The sequence below is a fragment of the Lutra lutra genome, chromosome 14 (assembly GCF_902655055.1).
Source record: "Lutra lutra chromosome 14, mLutLut1.2, whole genome shotgun sequence".
NCBI lineage: Eukaryota > Metazoa > Chordata > Mammalia > Carnivora > Mustelidae > Lutra > Lutra lutra.
The window spans coordinates 56,430,093-56,454,758 of NC_062291.1; the positions used below are offsets into that span (position 1 = coordinate 56,430,093).

The 24,666-nt window shown below is 49.1% G+C and overlaps 1 protein-coding gene across 45 annotated transcripts in view; it reads right to left on the minus strand.

The window, feature by feature from the left end:
• The window catches only part of SORBS1 (sorbin and SH3 domain containing 1), a 227,861-nt gene extending 204,143 nt beyond the window's left edge, over positions 1-23,718 (minus strand). For 5 of the 45 annotated variants that reach the window (XM_047703072.1, XM_047703067.1, XM_047703081.1 and 2 more), the window contains exon 1: positions 23,573-23,695. The gene's annotated coding sequence lies outside the window, so the exon portion shown is untranslated. Of the gene's footprint in view, positions 1-23,572 lie in introns of all 45 variants that reach the window. The other 40 variants (XM_047703100.1, XM_047703112.1, XM_047703106.1 and 37 more) reach the window with 21 other exon arrangements.
• Between the last annotated feature and the right edge of the window lie 948 nt (positions 23,719-24,666).

Below are 24,666 nucleotides of genomic sequence, written 5' to 3' on the forward strand. Positions count from 1 at the left end.
AGTACCATCTTAGGCAGAAAGCTGGTGCCTTAAAGCTTCCTGGATGAGTTTACTACTGAACTGGCTTTCCTATGGGAAGGAAGCTGGCTTCATTTCCCACAGTCTTTTGTTTATCTCTAGGTAAACAGAACCAACTCCTACATAGTAATTAAACTGATAAACCAAGGGAAAGTTAACTGCCTACTAGTCTCTACAAACACAAAGATACTTCAGCAGAATGAAGAACCCTAATTCTACAGATAGATAGTTTTCCAAGGTATACTCAGTAACAAAGGCAATGTATGTCACTCCCCCCTCTTACATATGTATCTGAATATAGAAATTCTGGAAGGAAATCTAAGAAACTAACAAAAATGATTACCTGTCTTTAGAGGAATATATCATTTAGTACCTAAACTAGGACATTTTTGAGGTTGAAAGCGGGTGTTACTGGACATTCACTGGGATGAAAAACACAAACTAGGACTGTCATAGGTAAACTGGAACATTACATTTAGCCCACCTAATAGGGGCCAGGTTGGAGGAGGGAGTGATGTATACCTCACAGGGGTAAGAATGAAAATTCTCAATGCAGGTGGATTCAGTCAGTTAAGCGTGGGTGGCTCAGTCAATTGAGCATTTGCCTTCAGCTCAGGTCATGATCCTGGGGTCCTGGGATGGAACCCCACATCAGGCTCCCTGTTCAGTGGGGAGTCTGCTTCTCCCTCTCCCTCTGCCCCCCTCCACGCCCCTCCCTCATTCACGCTCTAATAAATAAATAATGTCTTAAAAAAAAAAAAAGAAAATCTCAATGCATACATTTAGTGTCTTGATGTCTGAACCATGTGTATGTATCAACTATTTTTAATGTTATCATTTTGTGGAGCGCCTGGCTGACTCAGTCGGCGGAGCGTGTAACTCGCTCTCAGGATTGTAAGTTCAAGAGCCACATTGGGCGCAGGGATAACTTAAAAATAAAATCTTAAAATGTGGTCCTTTTTTTAACGGGAATTTCAAAAGCCAAGGAATTTGGGCTTCTACCTCCAAGACAAAGGAGGCTCATTTAGGGGCCCCACGGAAGAGCACCCCAGATACAAGAATGAACTGACTGCTCGGAGCATAGTCTTTTTGCAGCAGGCAATAAACCAGCCCCGGGAGAAGGGAGCGGTACATGGTACATGGCCTAAAAAGGCTTTGACTCCGTGCAGGGCCAGCTAAGATGGGGAACAGCGGGGAATATAAACAGTGTGAGACGGACATAAAGCAGGTCAGGTTTTACACAATCATGGCAACAAAGTGAGATTGATTCAGGACTGAATGAAGCTCTTTATATTGTTTCTACTTAAAAAGGAAATGTATTGACTACAGTCCTCCTCACAGATTTATCTTTCCTGACATCAAGCACATTCATAACCTATTTTAAATTCCAAGGAACAATGCTGGGTTTAGGAGAGTGAATACCAGTGTGTTTCACCAGAACGTTTTGGAGGCTGGGGAGAAGCTTCTTTGACTTTTAATTGCTCAGGAAACAGACACAATGTAGATGTTTTTCTTATCAGTCATAACTTCAAGTTAGAGAAACGCGTACCCGGTGGGTCTGAATTTTGGAACAAATCTGTCATGGGAAGAGCCACTTTGGGGCCATCTTAGAGACTATGTGTGGTGTCACTTTGGCCTCAGTCTCTTTTTTGACTCTCTCCTTTCAGATGCCGCTACTACTTCTTGGGATCAGACCTTCTCTACCTGGACCAGAGAAGGTCTTGTCTCCTGTCTCCAGGAGCCACCAGGCACTGACCTTCTTCTCGCCAGTGGGACCATGTCCAACCGTGAATCCTTTCGGGGCACCCCATAGTCTTTAGGATTACAGGGTCATACAATTTATCACCCAAACAGGGACACCTGTGAGCTGGGGGGGAGGGAGGCCACAGGGGGCAGGGCACTAATAATAATCACAAGGGGACAACAGCCAAAGGCTCACTGGGAAACTGGAATGTGAGGTCATCTTACCATAGGATAAATCCAATCCCTTGAACACAGCTTGAATTCAGGACTCTCCACATCTGGCCCCACTTTACCTTTCCAGTCTTTCTGATACTGATATATTTTTTTAAGATTTTATTTATTTATTTGACAGAAATCACAAGTAGGCAGAGAGGCAGGCAGAGAGAGAGAGAGGGAGAAGCAGGCACCCCGCTGAGCAGAGGGCCTGATGTGGGGCTCGATCCCAGGACCCTGAGATCATGACCCGAGCCAAAGGCAGAGGCTTAATCCACTGAGCCACCCAGGTGCCACTCTGATACTGATCTTATCACAGGGTCCAGTCACAATGGACTTGCAAGTTAACCAGCATGCCTTGGGCCTTCCTACATCTGTGCATTTGCTCACACATTTCCTCCTCCTGCTTCCACCCCACCCTCATCCCCTGTCAGTCCATAATGTGCACCTCCCCCATCTAGGCAGGTCTAACTCCTACCCTTCCTTCAAAACCCAAGTCAACTGGTATCATTTTTTACTGCACTCATTCAACAAAAATCTGACTGCTCACTCTGTGTTAGGTGCATAGTGAACAAGACTGAAAAAAATTCCACCTCTTACAGAACTTTAAATTCATAGGCAGGGGGGACGTTATCTCAATCGTGATAACTGATACTAAGGACGGACACAGGGTGATATGCTGGAGAATCTACTCTGTTATGGTGTGGACATACTTGGCCCCTACAAGGCTATGAGCTCCTTGAGGACAAAGCCCAAGACACCCTGTCTTACAGCCCTACTGAACCTACCACACCCCCTTGATTATAGCTGGCACTCAACAAACATTTGCTGAGTAAAGAATTTAAAAAGCTTGCTTAGTTGGTCCAAAGATGGTTCCTTAACAACCAGTTCTGAGTCCTCCATGAATCTGTATGGGATCAAAGGAGAACCCAACTTGCCAAAGACCTTAGAGAAACACCCCAGGTCCTAGGGCTGTGACTCTCAACACTAATGTTGGAAGTGAGCTGAAGTCATCTGACTTGGTTAAATCCTATGCTGCTTCTCTAGAGGTTAAGTGACTCATCGAGATCACACAGCTGGTTAGCGACTAAAAGGTGACACAGGATGCCTAGAATTTACTGACTGGATAAAGACTAAAGGACTCACTGGAGCAGAGGGCATCTGGACGACAGAGGTGACCCTGCTGGCTGGAATAGCCAGAGAGCTTTGGGGTGGGGCGCCGGGGATGGAAAGTAGTGGGGGATCATTCCTGTCAGCAAGGCCGGCAGGGGGAAAGGCACTGTAGTAGAAAGCTTGGCCAGGGCGGGCTCACTTGAAACCAGGGTCAGGCGAAAATTTTACCTGGTGATGCAGACCATCTGAGACCAGGCCACAGACTTACCTTTTCCATGGCTGACCTGGAAGAGGGGACTGAAGTCAGAGCAGCTGGGGGTGAAGCAGGGAGGCTTTCCTCAGAATTGCCCAAGCGGTGCCCCCTCAGGAGAGGGGGCTGTTCTCTTAGACCTATCAGGCACCAGCAATGTTCAGCGGAAGCTGCTCAGAGAAGCTCACATAAAGGCCAAGGGTCCTGGGGCTTCCCCAAATTTGTTTGCTGTTCTGCCCTATGTGACAGGGGCTGACCAGAGTTAAAGAGTAACCAGTAACAAAGAAGTCTGGCAGGCAGCAGAGCATTATTCAAGTTATAAGCACAACACATATGCCCCTTTCTCAGACCCTTCCCTTGATGAGTAGTCACAGTAATTTAATAAAGGCATCAGAATTACACAACTCCCTAGACCTGAGTGATTCCAGTTCCACAGAGAAATAGCTGAATCCATTCTTAGCAGCCGGACTGGACCCCACCTGCCTCTCACCTGAGGCCCTGGGCCACCCTGGCCTGTCAGGCCTTGCTGGAATTTTCCTTCCTGGCCTCCACCCACCATGACCACCATGCCAACCTCTCAGGGTTCAGTCGGGGTTGGGGGGGCACAATCTGCAAATATCCACTGAGGTAAAACAACAACATAAGTCCCTGCAGGTAAGGGAACAACCTGAGTTCTTCAGGCGGGCTCTCCAAACGGCCTTCCACTAGTCTTGTGCTCTGAGGTGAAAACAGAGCCAGATCCCCAAAGGGCAAGGTTTCTCAATCTCAGCACACCAACACGGGGCACACAATACCCCTCTGTGGTGGGCCGCCCTGTGAGCCACAGACTTTTAGGCGCACACTGGCCTCCACCCACCAGAGGCCACAGCACCCCCACAGGTCACCACAATTGAAAATGTCTCCTCCAGACATTGCCAAATGTCCTGTAGGGATAAAACTGCCCTCAGCTGAGCACCACCGCCAAGGGGTGAGCTCCCTAAATGAGCGAATCCATACAGCTCCAAAGACTCAGGCACCTGGAACTCCTAGTCCTACGAAATAGCTTGGGCCTTGAAGATAGCGCTTTGGATTGGGTGGACCTGGGTTAGAATCCTGCCTCTCTCTGTCTTATCAACTCCGCGACTCTGGGTAGGTCACTTAGCCTTGCTGAGTCTCAGTTCCTTCATCTTAAAATGGGAGCAATGAAACAGCACCCACCTGATAGGGAGGCCCTGGCAGTTACATAAAATGACACGTAATGATTGCCTGGCACTGTGAGTGAATTTAACATTCAATAAACATTAGGGATTATTTATGGGCCTGGAAAATTCCTTTTAGTCAAGCCTAGCATTTAGTCTTCTATTTCTGTGGCTTCTGATCTTCCCCCTTCTTCCTATGCTCCTTCCACCTGTTAAATGCCTTTGGTCCTAACCTTTGGTCTTAAGGAATCCTTCCTGCTGGTTCAAAGGCATCTGAGGTTAAAGTGAAGGAAAGAAAACACACACACACACACAAACATACACACACACACGCACGCACACACAGAGAACCTTTCAGATCCAACCCTGCCCAGACCAACTCTCCAGACAAAGGTTTCCATTGTTGTCTAAAAACAAACTTTTCCACAGGGAGGCCTTAAAAGAGCCACAAGTCTCCAAGCCTCCAGACTCTTCTAGTTCTCATCCCCACTCTGCCCAGACCCTGGCAATATCCCTTCTCCTTGCTGGGCCACAGTTTCCTAATCTGTGAATGAGTGCCCCCCGCATTACTACTCTCCAAGACACCACACTGCGTCAGAATGCCGCGTGTGGACAGCAGCTGGATCCCCATTTTAAGTAAGTGCTTACCTGGGAATAAGGGTCACAAAGACAAATCCGCCTCTTTTTCCCTATGTTCCCCAAGAGCCAGCACAATATAGTATTTACAGAACATAGAAGTGGGGATTCATTGCATGGGAGTCAGATCTGAATAAAATGAAATCCTGCCAGACCATTGAAACCTCGTGCAAATTAATAATGTCGCCATATCTGTAAAATGGGATAATAATAAAAGCAGAAATGATGTACAGATTATTAGACAAACATCAAGAAAGCACACACTAGGTATTCAGAACACATATCCCTTCTTTCTGGACTCTAGTTTATATTGGGTAATATAACTCTGTATCATCCTCCTCCTCTGGAAAATCCTTCCTTCTCTCCTTTCCCAGGGCTTCTGGAAAATCCTTCCTTCTCTCCTTTCCCAGGGCTTGTCCAAGCCCTCCTCTGCCAGGAAGCCTTCTCTGCATGGACTGTTTCTAAAGGTCCAAGGCCAGAAGTTTCCCAAAGATTGGCTTGGGGAGGGAAAGGGAGGAGGGGAAGAAGTTCCCTGCCCTGAGAATTTCCTTCCTGTGAATTCCGGAAGATTAACCCCTCCCCTGCTCCACCCCGGAATGGAGCACTGACCACAACATCTGTGTAGGCTTTGAGTTTGCACACTCATTAGGTCAGAATCCCATAACCACCCTGAGATGGGCAGGATGAGCTGGGACAGCATCCCCTCCCCCGCAAATGGGTCCCCCAGAGTCCCTCCCATAGCTCACTGCCCACTCACTCCAGGAAGACAAGGAAGAAGACCACGTCGTTTCTTTCCCCTCCATGGGAGGGCTCACAAGTCTCCAGCCCAGACCCTTCCTTTTACCCAAACCCTAGGACTGTAAGGACTCCATGGTCTCCGGTCAGCTTGAATCCTACAGTAAAAACACCTTCTAACCAAAAATTGGACCACAGGAGAGGAAGGAATAGGCCCAAGGTCTCAGCCAGTTCCAAGGCAGGGCTGAGTTAGAACGTGGGTCTCTGGGCTCTAGACTCGCCATGCCTCTGCCCACTCCCTCTTTCTCACCAGCTGCCCCCCCCTTCCTGTCTCTGGTACCATAGGCTTCTCCCAGGCTCTGAAGCTTGCAATCACCGCTGCTTCTTCCCCTGCCCTGTTTCTCTCATCCTCCTGTCACCAAGACCAGTAGCCCTTTGTGACACCGGCCTGCAGACCACCAGTCCCACCCTCCCAAACCCACTGCCTCGTTCCAATCACCTCATGACAAGGAGCCCAGGCTGAATTCCCCAGAAGCCCATTCTACACAACAGGGCCAGATTCCTCTTCCCTCAACATATCTTTGCCATGCCACTCTCCTGTCCAACAACCTGCCATGGCTCGTCTGTCCCACGGGATCAAAGCTCTCCTGCCCAACACACCCAGGAAGCTCATTCACCTACTCCAGCCCACCTGGGTTTGCCCTGCTCCCCTATATGCCCCCTCCTCTCTCTCCTGGATGACCTCCTGGCTCCCTCTCAGACCTCCTGGCCACATCACTCTCCTCCTCTCTCCCTTCTTCCTATCCTGTTGGTCCCCCCATGAGGACCTCCCCTGACCTCCACAGCCCACAGCAGTCTCCAACTCCTCTGCACGTAGTCACCACTAGCAGTTAAGGGCCTAAGCCTGGTGTTCTCCTGGCCTCATGTTGTCCCTCTACTGCCTGAGCTATATGAACATTACCTCATCACCAAACTGCAAATGGCCAACCACCAACTTGGCCATGTTCCTCCCACCTGCAACCTCAGCCTGGCATTCATTCCACAAATATTATCTGAGTGCGTCCGATGGGCCAGAGAGTCCCTGCCTTTGCTCTTGAAACCCTTCTTACTCTTCAAGCAATCTTAAATGCCACATGCTCTGTGACCCTCCTCCCTGCTCCCCAACTCCCACACACCCCCACAAAGGAGTCTTCACCTCTCCACCTTAGGACCTCCCGGTTGTTCTCCAGTCAATCTCCCCACCACCACCATGTCCTCCCTACACGCAGACCTTCTCCTCCTCACCCACAGCTGAGCCTCCTATAATACCCTTTACCAAGAAGATGTTCAATGAATAGGCTTCACAGTGAACTGAAAGAAACAGAATCTGCCCAGTTCTCAGGCCAGCCTGGGCTCCTGGGTGGCCCCAAGCTCCCCGTACATCCAAGTGACCTCTTACTGTTCTTCCAAGATTGGATTTGGGCCCAGACTGAATCAAATGACCTCTTATCATTCTTCCAAAATTAGGCTTTCCTCTTTAATTACACCTTATCTAACCACATTCTAGGTGGATTCTAATTACATAATTACTTCAAGCCTTGGGACTTAAGGGAAAAAAAGAAAGAAAGAAAGGAGTGTGTATGATTACACAGGTAAGTAAACACATCAAATATGCATATTTCTACATGCCAGATGCCATTTTTCTCTTCATATACCATTTTGTAACCCAGAAAATATAGTCCATGGAGGTGTCTAAATCACATTAAGGTAAAAAAGTCTTACTGGGTAGGAGCAGATGAAGGAGAACTTCTAGGAGAGCCTAACCCTGAGATGGGCTTCGAAAGAAGCTTGAAGTCAGTAACCAGCCCTCCCTCTTCCCCTCCTGCAATGAAGAGGGAGCTGCGAGGTTGGGCATGGTAGATTCTGAAAACATGACCAGCCTGATCCGCCCCCTAACCCAAATACCCACTTTGCTCTGAATCCAGGCACTCACTGCACTCTTCTCCCCTTAGGGCACGCATGCACCATTCTCTCTCCAACCAGACTATGTTCGCCCTGCAGGCAGGGGCCCTATTTCAGCCATCTTGGTATTCCCAATTCTCAGTCCTTCCCCTGACCAGTAGGGGCATCTAGCAGGCCCTTCCCCATCCTTATACTCCCGGCCTTATTAAAGTATTGACCTTCCAGGGCGCCTGGGTGGCTCAGTGGGTTAAAGCCTCTGCCTTTGGCTCAGGTCATGATCTCAGGGTCCTGGGACTGGGCAACGCATAGCATTGGGCTCTCTGCTCAGTGGGGAGCCTGCTTCCTCCTCTCTCTCTGCCTGCCTCTCTGCCTACTCATGATCTTTGTCTGTCAAATAAATAAATAAAATCTTAAAAAAAAAAAAAAAAGTACTGACCTCTCCCAATCCACTAAGCCTTCTCATGACACGCTGCCTGTGTTCATGCTGGAACCCCCAACTTTTATCAGGAATGCCCTCCTCTGGTCCTTTTCCAGCCCCCTCCCACCTCCATGGCAGCCCCTACTACAGCTGGTACTTGCCCTACCTTAGTGTTTATAACACCTGGGCACAAAAACCTTTTCATGTGCCTACTTCTCCCTTCAGACCAGGTCACCCAACTTTCTGATCACACCTTCCTGCTAGTAAAATAGCTTTGAGCATATTTACTTATAAGTTAATTATAAACCCGTACTACTATAAATAGGAAAGCTACATCTTTCTTATGTTTGAGTTAAAGAATAAATAGAACTTTCACTGATGTTTTCTTCCTGCCACTCAGTCGATCTCTTGAGAGCTCACCCACTGCTCTAGATTAGGAACAGCGTGAGGACAGCTGGGGTGTTTTGTTCTCTTTATATTCCCAGAATCCGCAACAGAACCCAAAATTTAGTAAATGAATTAATTTGCTCATGGCTAGTGAGCCCCTTCTGTGGGCCAGGCACACGCTGGGCCCTGGGGACAGAATATGGCTAAGAACCAGCTCTGGCCATGGCCATCGTGGATCCAGCTACAGATGGCTGGGGTGGGCAGACAAACAATGATTTCCCCAACAAATGTAACAAAGCAGCTGAGCCAGATGCTGTGATGAATGTTCTGTCCAGAACCACTGAATCATGAGAGCCTCAGATGGGAGGTTTTAAACTGCTCCAGGGGATCAGAGAATGCTTCCCCAGGAACACGCTGCTGCAGGTGCCATGTGAAGGACGAGCAGAGTTGGCTAGGTAAAGGGAAGAAAGAACACTCCCAGCTAAGGAAACCGAACAGGCAAGATCCAGAGGCTGGAACAGAGAAGCGTAAGTGCCAGGGACTAATAGGCCAATAAAACAAAATGAATGAACAAGCCCCAAAAGGATAGTGAGTTCCCCTCCCCTTTACTCTCCCCTATTTATCAAAACAGACCCAGCTTCCAACCTCTGAAGGGGTTGCTCAGTCCCAATACCGCCCGGTCTCTGGGCCAAGCAGGCAGGTGGGTCTCCTCCAGGTCTCCCAGCCAGCCGGGAGTGGGGTCCTGCACCCCTCCTGAGAAGCTCAAAAGCTTAGGAAGACACTCCTAGGAAGACACTCCTGGAAACCATGCCTGTTGCTATGGGTACCACCAACCCAAGGCTCCTAGGCAGTTTAATTTTTTAAAGAGAGTATTAAATATTTTACGTCTTCTAACAGCACGGTTTCTTCCCTGCTACAATGGAAAGGAACCCCCAGTGCAAATACCCAGCAAGGCAGCCCAAGGAGGTGTGCGCCCTGCCATGGAGGGTAACCTCTGGATTCCCTGCTTGTCCAGGGGGACGTTCCTCGCAGGAGCAACCTGGGAATCCAGAACTGCAGCCACAAAAACCCCTTCTCTACTGGAGCCCCTGTGACCCCAGGAAGGGAAAATTATTCACCACGATACTTCAGGTGAGTGAAACAGCCCACGACCTTCATTCAAGATCAGACAGAGACCGTGGACGGTACCGTAGGCTGGCAGGCTGGGGGCCTCCTCCCGCAGCAGCTGTTCTGAAGAGCAGCCTCGCTTCTCTCCGCGCTCAGGCATGACTAACATTTCCCAGCTCCTAGGGGCCTCGCCCCCTCACACCTGCCAGGCCTGGCTCGCTAACGCATCATGCCCAAAGAAAGGCCCCACAAAGCAAGCACAAAACCGTCCTCCAAGGTCTGCGACCGTCTAGGGCCAGGCTCACGGGCCTGGCAACCCATCTGTCAGCAGCCGGCACCCGCCCCTGCTTAGGCCCTCGGGCCTCCGGAGTCCAGCTTTCTCTAGCTCCTCTATCTTCCATCCCTGTTGGGGTTCTTCTTTCTCTGGAGACTCTATTCATTTTGTCCTGCTTAAAGCAGCCCAGTTCCTCCTGTTGCCTTGGCTTTTCCATCCAGATCCCTGGCCTGCTCTCAAGCCCACGGCCCAGGCCACTGGGGCAGTGACAGATCTCCCAGCTGCAGCTCCGGCCCGTCTCACCTCGCCCCACGGGCCAAGGGATCCTCTCCTCTCGCTGGCTTGCTGCGCGTGTGGTCTATGAGGAGAAGCACACACAAGAGTCAGCGGTGTGTGTGTTGCAGTAGCCTGGGACAGACGCCCACACAGCAACACAACACGAAATGTTTCCGTTGTCCCCCCTCGACGCAGCATCAACAGCTACGCCCCCTGACCATCATTCTGGGCTCACAGGAAACAGTCACTCGACCCTGGTGCTGCCCCGACAGATGCCAGACAAACTCCACATGGAGATGAGCGATCTGCACGTGAGTGAGCTCCTTACAGATCACACTAGGAAACCGCTCACACTAGGAAAACGCACCGCTGCCAGGTCCCCCACAAATTCCCGCAACAAGAGAAACTGTTTGGATTTCAACAGTTATGTCCCGGTGATCTTTCGTACTGGGAAACCAAATTCAAAGGCCGGCCTACGGGCTGATGTTCATAATCGATGCACCAGGCCTTATATAAATGAGTAATGAGTTTGCGCATTGACACGTGGGTAGTTCCGGGATCTTCTAAGCACCCATTCCTGTCACAGCTGCCCTGGGCTAGAACGTCATCCATGAATGGTGGAAAGTCACGGCCCCAAGGAGAACAAGCTTGGCAAAGCCAGGTAGAGGTCACAAGTACTCAACAATCCTGACCGAGGTCCTCAGGCAGCATGTGTGTGGACCCGTGAGAAGCCAGGCAGCCAGGAGCAGTCTCCCCGCAGGTCAGTCCTGAGTCCACTATCACCAGACACCTAACTGTCTGTCTGTCTGTCTGTCTGACGGTCCATCCCTGGCCATGTTCTGCCCCCCGCTCTGCGTGCCTCACCTGGCTGAGGCGAGATGCCGGATAGGTCAGGGGTGTCCCGGGTGCCATCACCACCCCTGCCCCCACACACCCTGTCCTACCAAAACCTTCCCGCCTCAAAGCCTAAAATAAATTGCTGGATGCCTGCAGGGAAGCCAAGAGCCCCATGCTCTTGTTCACGGACACCCATTCTACACGTTCATGGACACCTGTTCTACACGTTCACTGACGCCTGTTTGAGGGACGAGATGAGCCTGTGGCTATGAAAGCACTTCTTCGACTGAAGTTCCGTGTGCAAGCAGGGATTCGCCCAGCAAATGGGGCGCCCTCCTGGCCCTGGGGCTAACATCAGAGCTCCCTTTCTCCCCAAAACAGGGCACCCTGAGCACACCAGGCCACAGCAGGTGGACCTGCTTGCAAGACTGAGCAAATCACCAAGGGACGAAAATCCCAAAGAGAAGCTTAGGCTCCAGCTGCCAGATCACCCAGGATCCGTCCCTTCTCTCCTCCACACACCTCTGGCACATCCCTCTGCTCCACAGGGCTGACAGCCAATGTCTGAGAACCACACCTCACCAAGGTAGAAATACAGTATGGGGAGAAGAAATGTCTGGGGACAAGACAAAGGGCCATGGGTAGAGGCAGACCAGAAGGAAAGGGACATCAAAGGGGTTCCTTGTTCAAGTGTCAGTGACGAGCTTCGCGGCCAGCATTTTTACATCAGGTCTCACGCCCAAAGCAGCCCCCAGCTTAGACACATTCGGTTCTGGGTCCCTCTCCAGGCAGTCAGTCAGCTCTGCAAACACAGCCTCGCCTGCCAGCGTTCTTTCTCTGCTCTGTGATCTGTTTGAAAATGCCTCCTTGACTCCACCAATAACTTGTCTCCTTCTCCTCAACATAGCAGCCACCACTATCATGCGTCAGGCACAGGCTAAAGACTTGCGTCATTGAGTCAGCCATAACCCTGGGGGGGGAGAGGCACCTTTATTTTCTCCATTGGACAGGGGAAAGCCTGAGGCAGAGAGGAGCCACTCGCTCCAGGAGGCAGCAGGAGCGGGCAGCACCAGCACGGCGACCACGCTCTTCGTCATCTGCTTGCCCCTCACTTCCAAGCAAGAAGAGCCAAGCTCCAGGAGAAGAGATCTGTTCCCAGCTCGGGCCCATCCAGCGACATGGCCTAGAACAAATGGCTTCTCTCTGCATCGGCTGCCTCTGCTGTGAAACAAGGCTGATCACAGATGCCTGCTCTAGAAACACAGAAGCTTAGCTCTCTCTGTAGCCCAGTGCAGGCTGCCCGAGAGAACTTCCCGAGATGACAGGAACTTGTGTCTAGGAGCACTGGTGGGAACGAGGGACTGAATGGCAAACTGTATTTTATTTTAATTAACTTAAAATGAATATGGCTGGTGTCCACCACACTGGAAAGCTCAGCTCTAGTCTAGAATTCTAGGAGGGCAGAGGCCACTTCTCTTTGGTCACTGCTGCATTCCCAGAGCCCAGCCCAGACCGTGGTGTGTGGCTGGTGCTCAGTAATTATTTGTTGAACAAATCAAAAGCAAAGGACTTTTCAGGTGCTCTAATAAGGCTTCCTCTCCGACCCCAGGATTGATTTCCAGGATCTCTGGCTAATGGACATCTAACCTTGGCTTGGCAAGGAGCTCAGGGCCTCCCAAATGCAATACAGCAGGGACTAGCTCTCAGGATAAAAAGTGCTTCTGTGAAGCCAAATTTATCTCCCTGAAATTCCTACTTACTAGTCCTGGCACATTAGCTCATAGGTTTAGGAAAACCAAACTATATTATGAAAAATCACTTAAACATCTGTAAACACTTTAAACGCAGGATTATATCTATAATTCACTTTCTTAGTTAAGATGAATCTGATCTTACCTTGTAACAACGTGAGGCCCATTAAACAAATACATGACGGTGATCTGTTTGGGGGAAACGGTCCCCCAGTGTCAGGGCTGTGGTACAGAACAGCTACCGCTGCTGACTTTCCCATCAATGCATTTGAGATTTGGGCGCCAAGCTCCATAACTGTGCCAAGGAGTGTGTAGCTGGACTTACAAGGAGCAAGGCCTCATTCTCTGAGCAGGGTCTGGGCATTCTAGCAGATCAGCTCCTGTTTTCTTATTTCCTTGATGTACTCTAAGTGGAAAAGCCTAACATGCACCAAGGGCCATGCACCCAGGGTTACGTCAGACACAAAGATGACTGTGATGCAGCCCCCACGAGGAGCCCGCCGTCCAGAGGGGTAGGTCAAACCTGCAGCGCACCGACTGTTTCAGGCATGGAACTTCAATCAGGAGCAAGACATACATGTCACAGTCACTCAGGGTGACCAAGGTCCTCACAGACATATCTACAAAATATTGACCAGGCTGCCTTGGAAGAGATACCGGAAGGATGCTAGCACTGTGCCTTGACACAGCAGGTATTTACGGCCATGAACTCAATCAAATCTTGACGAACAGCTCATTTTAATGTGGGGGAAACCAAGACCCGGACAAGCTAAGTGACTTTTCAAGGTGCCCCAGGTTGTTAGTGATGGGGCTGGACATAACACCTAAGCCTCATCACTCTCCAGCCCACCAGCCCACAACGCCCACTCACGGTGCTTCTTCGGCTACCTGGCACAGGGAGAAGGCCAGATCTGCTGCCTGTTACTAGGTCTATCTTAGAATAAACAACGGATTTATTTTTGTAAGACTGCATGCTTGGGACGCTCTTGAAATCTCATGACTAACTGTATGCACACCACCTTAGAAACGTGCATTTAGGGGCGCCTGGGTGGCTCAGTGGGTTAAAGCCTCTGCCTTCGGCTTGGGTCATGATCTCAGGGTCCTGGGATCAAGCCCCACATCGGGCTCTCTGCTCAGCAGGGAGCCTGCTTCCCTTCCTCTCTCTCTCTGCCTGCCTCTCTGCCTACTTTCGATCTCTGTCAAATAAATAAAATCTTTAAAAAAAAAAAAAGTGCATGGGGCGCCTGGGTGGCTCAGTGGGTTAAGCCGCTGCCTTCAGCTCAGGTCATGATCTCAGGGTCCTGGGATCGAGTCCCGCATCGGGCTTTCTGTTCAGCGGGGAGCCTGCTTCCTCCTCTCTCTCTGCCTGCCTCTCTGCCTACTTGTGATTTCTCTCTGTCAAATAAATAAATAAAATCTTTAAAAAAAAAAAAAGTGCATTCAATCCACATTCAATCATTTCTTGAGAATATACGTTACCTCCAGCAGGTACCAGTTTAAGGGCTTGGACAAAGAGATGAAACTTCTGGTTAAACTGGAGGGTGAAACACCCATATTTTTCCCTGCTCTCTCCTAGAACCTCACTAAAAGGACAGTAGAAAATTCTGATTTTTGATGGAAAGAAGACGATGACAGACAAGATATGTCAACGGAATTCTGGAAGACAGAGAGCTGACCGCCATGCAGTAGTGGGCTCAGGTTTCTGCCCGGCTAAGGGCAAGCAGGGGAGGGAAACACTAAGCAAGTGGGGACTTATGCCACAGAAACAGAAGAAGCCTCTGGAACTGGAGGCACCAAGGATTAAGAGGGGAGGGGAAAGGGGCTAAAAAAGAGAGTGTGCCAAAAGTCTGTGAAAGGAGCACTTCCAGCCCGGGGATGTCTCTCCTCCCATCTACTCAGTCTGGTGACTTCCCTCCCTCAGGCAGAAGAAAGGCAGAGACGGACTGTTTAGAGACTCGGGATGCGGACACAGTTGAGGGAGGTGCACAGCTGAGAGAAGAAAGGAAAGAAGGGGGCCACCTTCAAAAAAGAACAGAGTAAGGGAAAGTCTGCACACCAAACAGCGTATGCAGCCTCCTTTCCCATCAGGGTTCCCACAGTGCAGGACATCCAGGCTGTTTCACCAGGCAACACTTCTCTCCAGGAAAACCCAACATCCCCCTGAGAAAAGATCTATAGGCACAGACATCGAAAGCGCGCTCTCTTCTGGAGCCCACGATGAAGCTAAGCCCCCTTCCTTGTCACACGAATGCCCAATCAGCAATCTTAAAATATAAAGGGACGGTCAAGGATCAGTGGAAGGACAGTTGCGATGGGAAATTCAGTGACTGAAAGAAACGGGAAAGGGGCTTGGAGGAGACAAAGACAAAGCAGAAAAGAGAAACAAAAACAGAAAACAAAAACCTTACAGAAACAAAAACAGAAAAAAAAAAAACAAAAAACAAAAAAACCAAAAACAGAAACAAAAACAAAAACCTAACCGAAGTGAATTTATTGCACCCATGAAACAAGAACAAAATACTATTTAAAAAAAAGAAAAAAATGTGAGCATCAGAGAATGAGGTATACCAGAAAGTAAGCAGGCAAGCATGTTTCATGCAAAACCATGAAAACATAAATTTGAAAATTCAAAAGGGTTAAGAATGAAGCTGAAGAGGTCTCTCACAAAGTAAAAAACAAAAATAAAATCAAAAACAAGAAATAAAAGATTTTAAAATTATAAACTTGGGGCGCCTGGCTGGCTCAGTTGGTACAGGATGTGACTCTTGATCTCAGGGTTGTAAGCCCAAGCCCCACACTGGGTGCAGAGATTACTTACTTTAAAAAAAGAATAAGATGTTTAAAAACATAAAATAAAAATAAAAATTATAAACGCAACCCAGGAAGTCCAACATCCAACTAAGAGAGGAGTTCCAAAGACAAAAGAAAAAAAGGAACTTAACCAAGGAAAAATATAAGAAAATTTCCCAAAACTGAAGAACTTGAGTCTTCAGATCAAAACAGTACACTGAAGGACCTCGCACAATAATTTTAAAAGCAAGAAAATTTCCACTACAGAGAAAGAGAGATGATCCTAAAACTTGCAGTGAGAAAAAAGGAAGTTACCCATAGGTGATCAAGAATCCAAATGGCATCTGAATTTTTGCCATTAATATTGGAAGCTAGAAGACAGTGGAGCAATGCTTTCAAAATTCCAAGGGACCATGGCTTTCAACCTAAAATTCTAGACAAATTAAACCACCAATCAGCGGCACCAGGGTGGCTCACTTGGTTAAGCGGCTGCCTTCACCTCAGGTCGTGATCCCAGGGTCCTGGGATCGAGTCCCACCATCAAGCTCCCTGCTCCATGGAGAGCCTGCTTCTCCCTCTCCCTCTGCCTGCTGCTCTGCCTACTTGTGCTCCCTCTATCTCTCTGTTAAATAAATAAATAAAATCTTGAAAAAAAAAACAAAACAAAACACCAATCAAGTGTAAATGTTGAATAAGGGTATTTCAGACGTGCAAGTTTGAAGTGAACCTCCACAGACCCTCTCTTAAAACCTCCTGGGGAAATAAACCAAGAAAGAGGAAACAGAGGATCCAGCCCAGGACAAGGTAAAGGAATTCCCAGGATGAGTCATGTCACAGGCCTATAGGTCAATCAACCCAGAAAAGAGGAGAGGGTTGGAGGCCTCTGGGAGGGAGGTCTCCAAGAGAAAAATGGTAATAAAATAAAGAGGAACATGTATTATAAAACATAGAAGTTTTAAAATTCTTTCAGAGACTTTGAGAATTAGTAATAAGTACATAGAAAACAAAACAGAAAAAAGAAGGCAATGATCAACTAAAAAAAAAGATGTACAAGAAAGGAAATATAGCACAACTATATGGTTCAGCCATGAACACTATTTACACAGCCAAGATAATGTAAGCATTGAATATCAATATAACCCAAAACTGTGATGTAACCACATTGGGAAGACAGTGTGAACAGAGGTATGTGGGGAGAAGAGGGGACTAAGGGCTCCTCTAATCCATGGTAGGACATCAAGGAATAATATCCAAATTGAACAATCAGGAAACAGAACTGTTAGCAGGCAACTCACAAATATAACAGTACTATCAGGAAAAATAGCTAATAGAGTTGGAAGTGACTGTAGTAGGCAGAATAATGGCCCCTCAAAGATGGTGTCCATATCCTAATCCCGGAGCCTATAAACATGTTATCTGGCATAGGGGAATTATGGTTGCAAACAGAATAGAGGTTGCTGATCAAGGGCACTTAAAATAAGATTGCTAGATTATGCAGGCGAGCCCAAAGTACTCACAAGTGTAGGGAGTCGGAGGAAGGTGGGACTCTGTGAGAAGTCAGAGTGATGCAGTAGGAGGGGCCTCAGCCAGCCCGCTCCGGTAGAGGAAGGGGGCCAGGGGCCAGGGAAGGCAGGCAGCCTCCAGAAGCCAGAAGACTGCAACTAGGGACACAGATTCTTCCCAAAAGGGAATACAGCCCTGCTACCACCTTTATTTTAGCCCAGTGAGAACCTTTTCAGATTCTAACCTACATAACCATAATATGAATTTATGTTGCCTCAAGCCACTAAGTTGGTGGTAATTTGTTACTGCAGCAATAGAAAATCACACTCAGTGACAGACTCCGGGGAGTAATCGCTGGAATGAGAAGGGGTGACACAGCGTTTCTTTATAAGCCTTGCAGTGTTACTTGACTTTAAAAAGTATACACACCCACAAACACACACTTTTAAAAAAGTATGTGTGTATATTACATACACACACATATACACATAAATACATAAATATGACTTTGATGTAAATTAAAATTGCATTTAAAAAGGGATGAAACATAGATTCTGTCTTGCCAGATCTCACAATCTGGTAGAAAAGACAGACGGGGAACCAGCTACTGCTGAACACAGGAAGAAAAGCACCTTTCAGATGTGAGGAGAGTCTGAAAGGAGAAGGAGGAGTTAGCCAGGCCCTCCGTGAGGGACAAGCTCTGGAGGGAGGGAGAACCTGGTTTCTGGGGACATGTGTTTGTGACTGGGACATCCAGTGGGTCTGGCAGAGCCAGTGGGAAGGGCTGGGGACGTGGGGCAGCTCTCTACACAACCAGGCTTGGTGCTGCCACACTGCTGGCTTCTCCAGCTGGGCACGGGACCTGCTGTGCATGATTCAAGTGGACATGGGTAAGGGAAGGCCCGTATACACACAGTATTTTCCTGGACCATCAGTTGTACTCAATAGCAGAGCATATATTTTTTTAAAGATTTTATTCATTGGGACGCCTGGGTGGCTCAGTTGGTTGGACGACTGCCTTCGGCTCAGGTCATGATCCCGGGGTCCCGGGATCGAGTCCCACATCGGGCTCCCAGCTCCATGGGGAGTCTGCTTCTCCCTCTGACCTTCTCCTCCCTCATGCTCTCTCTCACTGTCTCGCTCTCAAATAAAAATAAATAAAAAAAAAATCTTTAAAAAAAAATAAATAAAATAAAGATTTTATTCATTTGAGAGAGAGAGAGAAAGAGAGAGAACAGGAGCAGAGGAAGGGGTAGAGGGAGAGGAGAAGCAGTCTCCCCACTAAATGGCTAGCCGGACGTGGGGCTCGATCCCAGAACCCCAAGATCACAACCTGAGCTGAAGTCGGATGCCTAATCGACTGAGCCACCCAGGCACCCCAACAGTAAAGCACTTTAAATACCTTTATACTAAAACCAGCACAGACATATTATAAAGTAGAGTACAAAAGTCATGTGAATTTTTAACATATTAACTAGAGATTTCAAGGCAACTGCTTGCTTGCAAGGCCCACTTTAGACACTAAACTATCTGCTGACCACTGAGAACCAAGACTCAATCTTCTTTGTAATTAGTCTGAGTCAGAAGAAAATTTTAAAGCACTACACCAAGCATCCATCAAAGCACCAGAAACTTCATACCTGCAACCTGTCAGGGGGTGCCTACCCTCCTTGTGCCTAGCTTCCCTTGGGTCCTAATCGACATGAATCAGAAAGCTGAGCAACATCTCATTCTTTTCCAAAGGGGCCTGGGTCTTGCCACTGACTGTTGGGTTCACCCAGCTTAGGGAAACAAAGAAAAACCATCACACTGAATTCTTACATGTATTCTCTTGGCCATAAGTCCCCCCACATCCCCGACTCTAAGCGTTAAGAGAATCACAGACAAAAGTCCCAGCTTCAACATCAACACCCACAGCCTTTACAGTATAGGCCTCTGTCAGAGAACACACTGCACTCTTTCCATGGAAGGAAGTCAAGAAATAGGGCACATCTCTTGGGAGAGGGTGTCCCTTGTGTCCACAATACAGGGGTGGAAACTTTTTCTATTGTTGTAACTGTTTTTGTTATAAAAACAATAATATCCACATGACAGTGAGCCGGGAAATTTTTTTTTTATAAAGAGCCACTACTGACCATAGAAGAAAAGCGGGGAGGGGAGGGGAGGTGGAAATCAATGGAAGGCCACACAGAAAGAAGTAAAAAGCAATTTAATTGGGTTTGGTTTGTTTGTTTGTTTTGTGTATAAAACACATACCCACACATGGAAAGAGAGTGAACTCAACTGACTGTAAATTAAGAACAGAGAAGATTAAATTTTAATAGCGGTAAATATATTAAAATATACTACAAAGCTGTATTATTGACGGTCAAGAAAGAATGGGGAGGAGGGTAAGAAGAAAGAGAAAGATTCAGCAGGAGAGAAAGAAATGTATAGAGGAGGGAAACGTGGGAAAGCAAGAAAGAGAGGACAGTGAGACACACAGACACACAGGCCCATCCCTGCACAAAAAGAGGGAACAACTCAAGGAATCTAGACACACTTCCGAGGCCTGACCAAGGAGCCAAAGTAAACTACACCACACAGGCCAAGCTGTTGGCTCGGGTTATAGACTTCAAAGTATTATCACCTTTCATCCTTGCCTTTGAACGGCTACTGATCTGGTTAACCACTATTCACAGCTCTTTAATTGCTCATTGAAACATTGGGAGGCTTAGCTCAGGTCCCAGGCCAGAAGCTCCCTGCACATGGGCTACAGTTCAGTCAATCAGCCAGCTCCAGGCTTGCCCTCTGAAAAGGGAGTATGTGAAACACTATCTCATAAAACATACAAAACCCCGGTGAAAGTTTGAGGAGAAAACGCTGCTTGAGTTGAAAAGAGATTCTTTGGAGAACTTTCTTTCGTTTTGCATTGTAAAAAAAAAAAAAAACAAAACCTAGGACTGAATTCAGCAGAACTGGGTCCCACCTCAGCATTCTCTGGCCTCACCGCCAGCACACCTGACTTCCCGCATGTTCAAGTTCCATGTGGCCCAGTGGCTCCAAAGGCCTCAGCTGACCCTACGGCAAAGCAGCCTCTACCACACTCTGCAGGCTGAGGGTCAACAGGAGAGATCCCAAGGACACTCCACGGCCACCCCAAGCCCAAGCAGGTCCACCCACTCCCACCCCTATCTAAACCAAGCTACTTCTTGTTTCCTTCACTCCAGGGCTGCAGAAATCTGCTCTCTCCCAGCTGGCAAAGGCCCCCTTTCAGCTCCGTCCCTCCCTCCTCTAAGCTTGGAGGCTGTGTTCTCCCCTTCCCCACCTGACCTGCCTCCAACCTCTCTCTTCTTCAACCATGTTTCCTCCTCACTTTCTCCATCCCATTTTAGAATCTCAGAGAAGGAGGGAGGGAGTAAGAGCTACATATAGAACACGGGACCTCGAATCACCATACCTGGGTTCCTGTCCCAGCTTTGCATCTTGCTACCTGTGTGACTTTGGACAAATCACCAAACCTTCCCAACCCCTCAAATTCCTCAGTGAGCGGGGCGAAACCTGGCAGTCACAGTTTTCTTCCAACGCTCATGCTTTAAACACCTGAATATTCACCTGTATAACTGTAAATAAAGCAGAGAGTTAAACATACACAGGAAGGAGGAATGAATTCTAAAAACTCCTTTTCCTGAGCATTCTGCCAATTCAAGTCACCCCAGTCAACCTCCAGAGAGTCTGTGCCCCTCATTCCAGGCCATTCTAGCTCTGAACTATTTATATACAGTAAATCCTCATCAATCACACTAATCGAGGAAAAGTTGAATCTGAAGCCATCAGAGGTCTGAGTCCTGGAATACTTCTTTCATGCCATTGAGCAATACTATGACTTTAACATTGTTTAGCAAACAAAAAGGAATGTTAAAATGCCCTCACAAACCAGACTTGTCAATCTAAGAACAGTGATGCTGTCAGGAACCTGGGAAAATAGTCTGCTCCAAAGCCTTCCGCTTTTTATTCCAACAAGGACACAGGCCCAGAGCGTGGAAGCCACAAGCCCAAAGCCCAAAGTAGGTCTGTGGCCAGGATCAAAGCCAGCTGTCCGCCTCTGGTCCCAAGCTCCTTCACCAAAGTTTTTTGGGACCATCCATCTCCTTTTAGAGATGGATTAAATCCTAAATGACCACTGAGTGCCCTCTACAGCAAATCTATTTCCACGTCCAGCGAAGGGTCCAGACCTAAGTTTGAATGACCAGATGATTACCAATGCTGCCTGATAAAAAGCCTTCTTTCCTGAACCCTGCCCATTCATACTCGATGAAGAAAACCCCAGAGTCTGCTATCTATATGGAACTCTATTTTAGGGAAGGGAAAATAGGGGAAACGCTGAACAGTTCTTTGTTCTGCAATTAAGAAGCATCTGCTCGTCCCCTCCCAGGACTCCAACCTCACCCCCCATTATTCCCAATCCCTTCAGAAAAGTTCAGAAACTGTCCAACTAGCAGGAAAGAGAGCAGGTAAGAGGAGGATCGGGCCAACAGGGGGAGTGAGCTCGAAGGGAAGAAGACAATACCCTTCCCACCTCTTGGCCCTGCAGGGTAGAAAGCATTTCTTTTCAGTTGCTAATTCCCTGCAGGGAAGTCACCAAAACCAGCTAAACTCTGGGCCCTCCAGCTGAGAAATGAGCTCTCCGCAACCCCAGAAGAGCTACCCCTTTGCTAACCGTCCACTCTAAAGTGCGCAGGGCAAAGGTGCCAACAGACCCACCCTTCTCTGCCATCCCCTCAGGCCAAGAGCCTGAGACAGCAGAGCTTGGCTGGCAAGGAGCTATTTAAGGCAGCATCAAGAGGGTGGGGCAGAAAAATTGCTGGCAGCATCCTCTTCCTCCACCCCTCCCTCAAGCCAACACACACACACACACACACACACACACCCTCCCAGTGGGTAGACAGCCATCTATCTCACCTGCGTCTCTAACGGCTGTAGATCTGGAGTCTCCAAATGTCCAGTATGTGCTTTCTGTCATTGAGGGTGCTGCCCCCATCTGCTCCCCACCCCACTTTCAATCCACCCGCTTCTCTTCAACCACCACCAAGCTTCCTTTCCATCAAAAACATAAAACTGAATCTAAATAGAGGAGCTCAAAAACCAAGGAGAGTGGAGACAGACAAGCCATCCCTGGCCTTCACTTATGAAAGGAAAAGGGGCGTGTGTGGTGGGGGGGTGATGTCAGAGGCCTGACTGCCAGATAGGTTCCATGATGTCTCTAAATGAACCTCCCTCCTATTGACAGTGAAATCAATTCTGGCAATTTCAGCAGGCCGGCCCTGTGACAACAGGAGCATCCCAGCGCTCAGTTTAAAACAAAAATCCAAAGGTTCAGCCAGAACATGCTGGGAAAACACAGAGTCTGGATAAAAGGAGCCACGCTCAGTGGGATCCCTTCTGCTTTTATGTAGCAGTGTAGCAGCGTAATAAATTCTGCCTGCCCGAAGAAAGCATGCACTGGTGAATTTCAAAGCCATCTTACGACAGCGGATGCAGGGGGGATGCAGAATTCGACAGCACATCCCCCCATGAAAGGTACATAATGACTTCAGGCCTCTCTCCCCCTCTACCTTGAACGGCGCTATCGCTTATTAAGGAAGCCACATCGGAAAGCAGCCAGGTGGGAGCTAGGGGTGCCCGGGGAATTCGGAGAAAGGAGTTGCTTTCCGTCCATGTCGGTGATGAGCTGCCTAGCGAGATGCTGCCAGTCACTCTGGGGGGATGAAGCAGCATGGGCGGATGGGCACGCACGGCGTTCCCGGACCCACACACGCACCCGCTCATTCAGGCGGGTCCTAGGCCAGACCGATCCTCCTAGCGCCCCTCTCGCCGCCCTCTCCTCCCGGGGGATGCTGATGAATGAACACACCTGCGATGCCTCCATCCTGCCGCTCGCTCCCTCCTCCTTCTCTGGCTGCTGCAGAGGAGCCCCTCCGCGGTAGTTTCACTTTACAGCACAAACCCACCCGGGCTTTGATGTCTCCTCCACCCACCCATATTGCAGCCAGCCTGAAGCAGGCGGACATTCTCTCCTAGCAGTGGCCATGATCGCACGTACCCCCACCCACAGAAAAATAAAATAAAACCTGAATCCCGGGGACCCCCGCACCCTGGGGAACTTTCCTGGAGAGACCGGGGATCCACCCAGCAGGAAGGAAGGTCCGGCCGAGGGGGACCACGGCTTTCCCCGTGACCACGGGGATGCTCTGGGGGAGGGCGTCCCCCAAGTCCCTCCAACAGCTGGCCCTTTAAACGCGCCTCCTCCGAGCGCGGAACAAAGGCGCCGCCCGCGGGGGCCGGACCGCCACACGCCCCCGGCGCCGCGGCCGCAGGTCTGGAGAGCGCGGGCGGGCGAGGGGGAGGCTGGCGCGGGCTTACCTTGCGGGTCTCCGGGCGGGCGGGCGGCGCGCGTCCTGCTCCACTCGCACTACACGCTGCAGTTGGCCCCGCTCTGTTTTTCTGGGACTCGGCGCTGACTTCACCGACACTCCGCTGCCGGCCAATGGGCTGCGGCGGCCGCCCCCTCATTAACATGCGTCTGGAACCGTCCACTCCGGCAGCGCCCGGGCGGTGGGCGGTGCTAGGGGGCGGTGCTCGGTCCGGCCGTGACAGGAAGGGGCGTGTGCGCCAATGGGAGGCGAAGAACCGCCCTGCCGCCCGGCCCCGCGGCATTGTGAGCGGAGAGCGCGGGCCCGCGGATACTCCGCGACAAGGCGCGCGCGGTCTCAGTAACCCTTTCTGTCCTGGCAGGCCACTGGCTGGGCCCTAGGCTGGCCCCGCGCGCCCTCTGGTCCTTGAGAAGGCTCCCCCGTGGAGAACTGGGAAGGAACGTAGGGCATAAAAATAACAGCTAACGTGAATGGAGTGCATATATTTCTTACCCTGTGCCCAGTTTGCTCACCTGTAAAATGGTATAATAGTAGGTTGTAGTGGGCATCTGGGTGGTTTAGGCGGTTAAGCGGCTGCCTTCGGCTCAGGTCATGATCCCAGAGTTCTGCGATCCAGTTCCGCTCCACCTCCCTGTTCCACGGGGAGTCTGCTTCTCCCTCTCCCTCTCCCTCTGCTTGTGTTCTCTCACTCTCTCTCTCTCTCAAATAAATAAATAAAATCTTAAAAAAAAAATAGGATGTAGTGAAGATTAACATAGTTAACCTATGTAAAGCATTTAGATCAGTATCTGGACTTTTTGCTACATAAATGTTTGCTACTATCATAATTATACTCTGTACCAACCAATGTGCTTAATGCTCCTGGATATTTTCTCATTTTATCCTCAGAGCCTTATAAAGAAGGCACTGTCACTAATCCCTATTTTTCAAGTGGGAAAACTGTTGAGGATTAAGTGGCTTGCTCAAGGTCACACAGAAAACAATGCAACCAAGATTTGAACTTAGGCTCTGAGATTTCATTCATGCATGCGACACACATTCAGGGAGGCAAATGCTTGTCCCTGGGGTTACAGCAAAAAACAG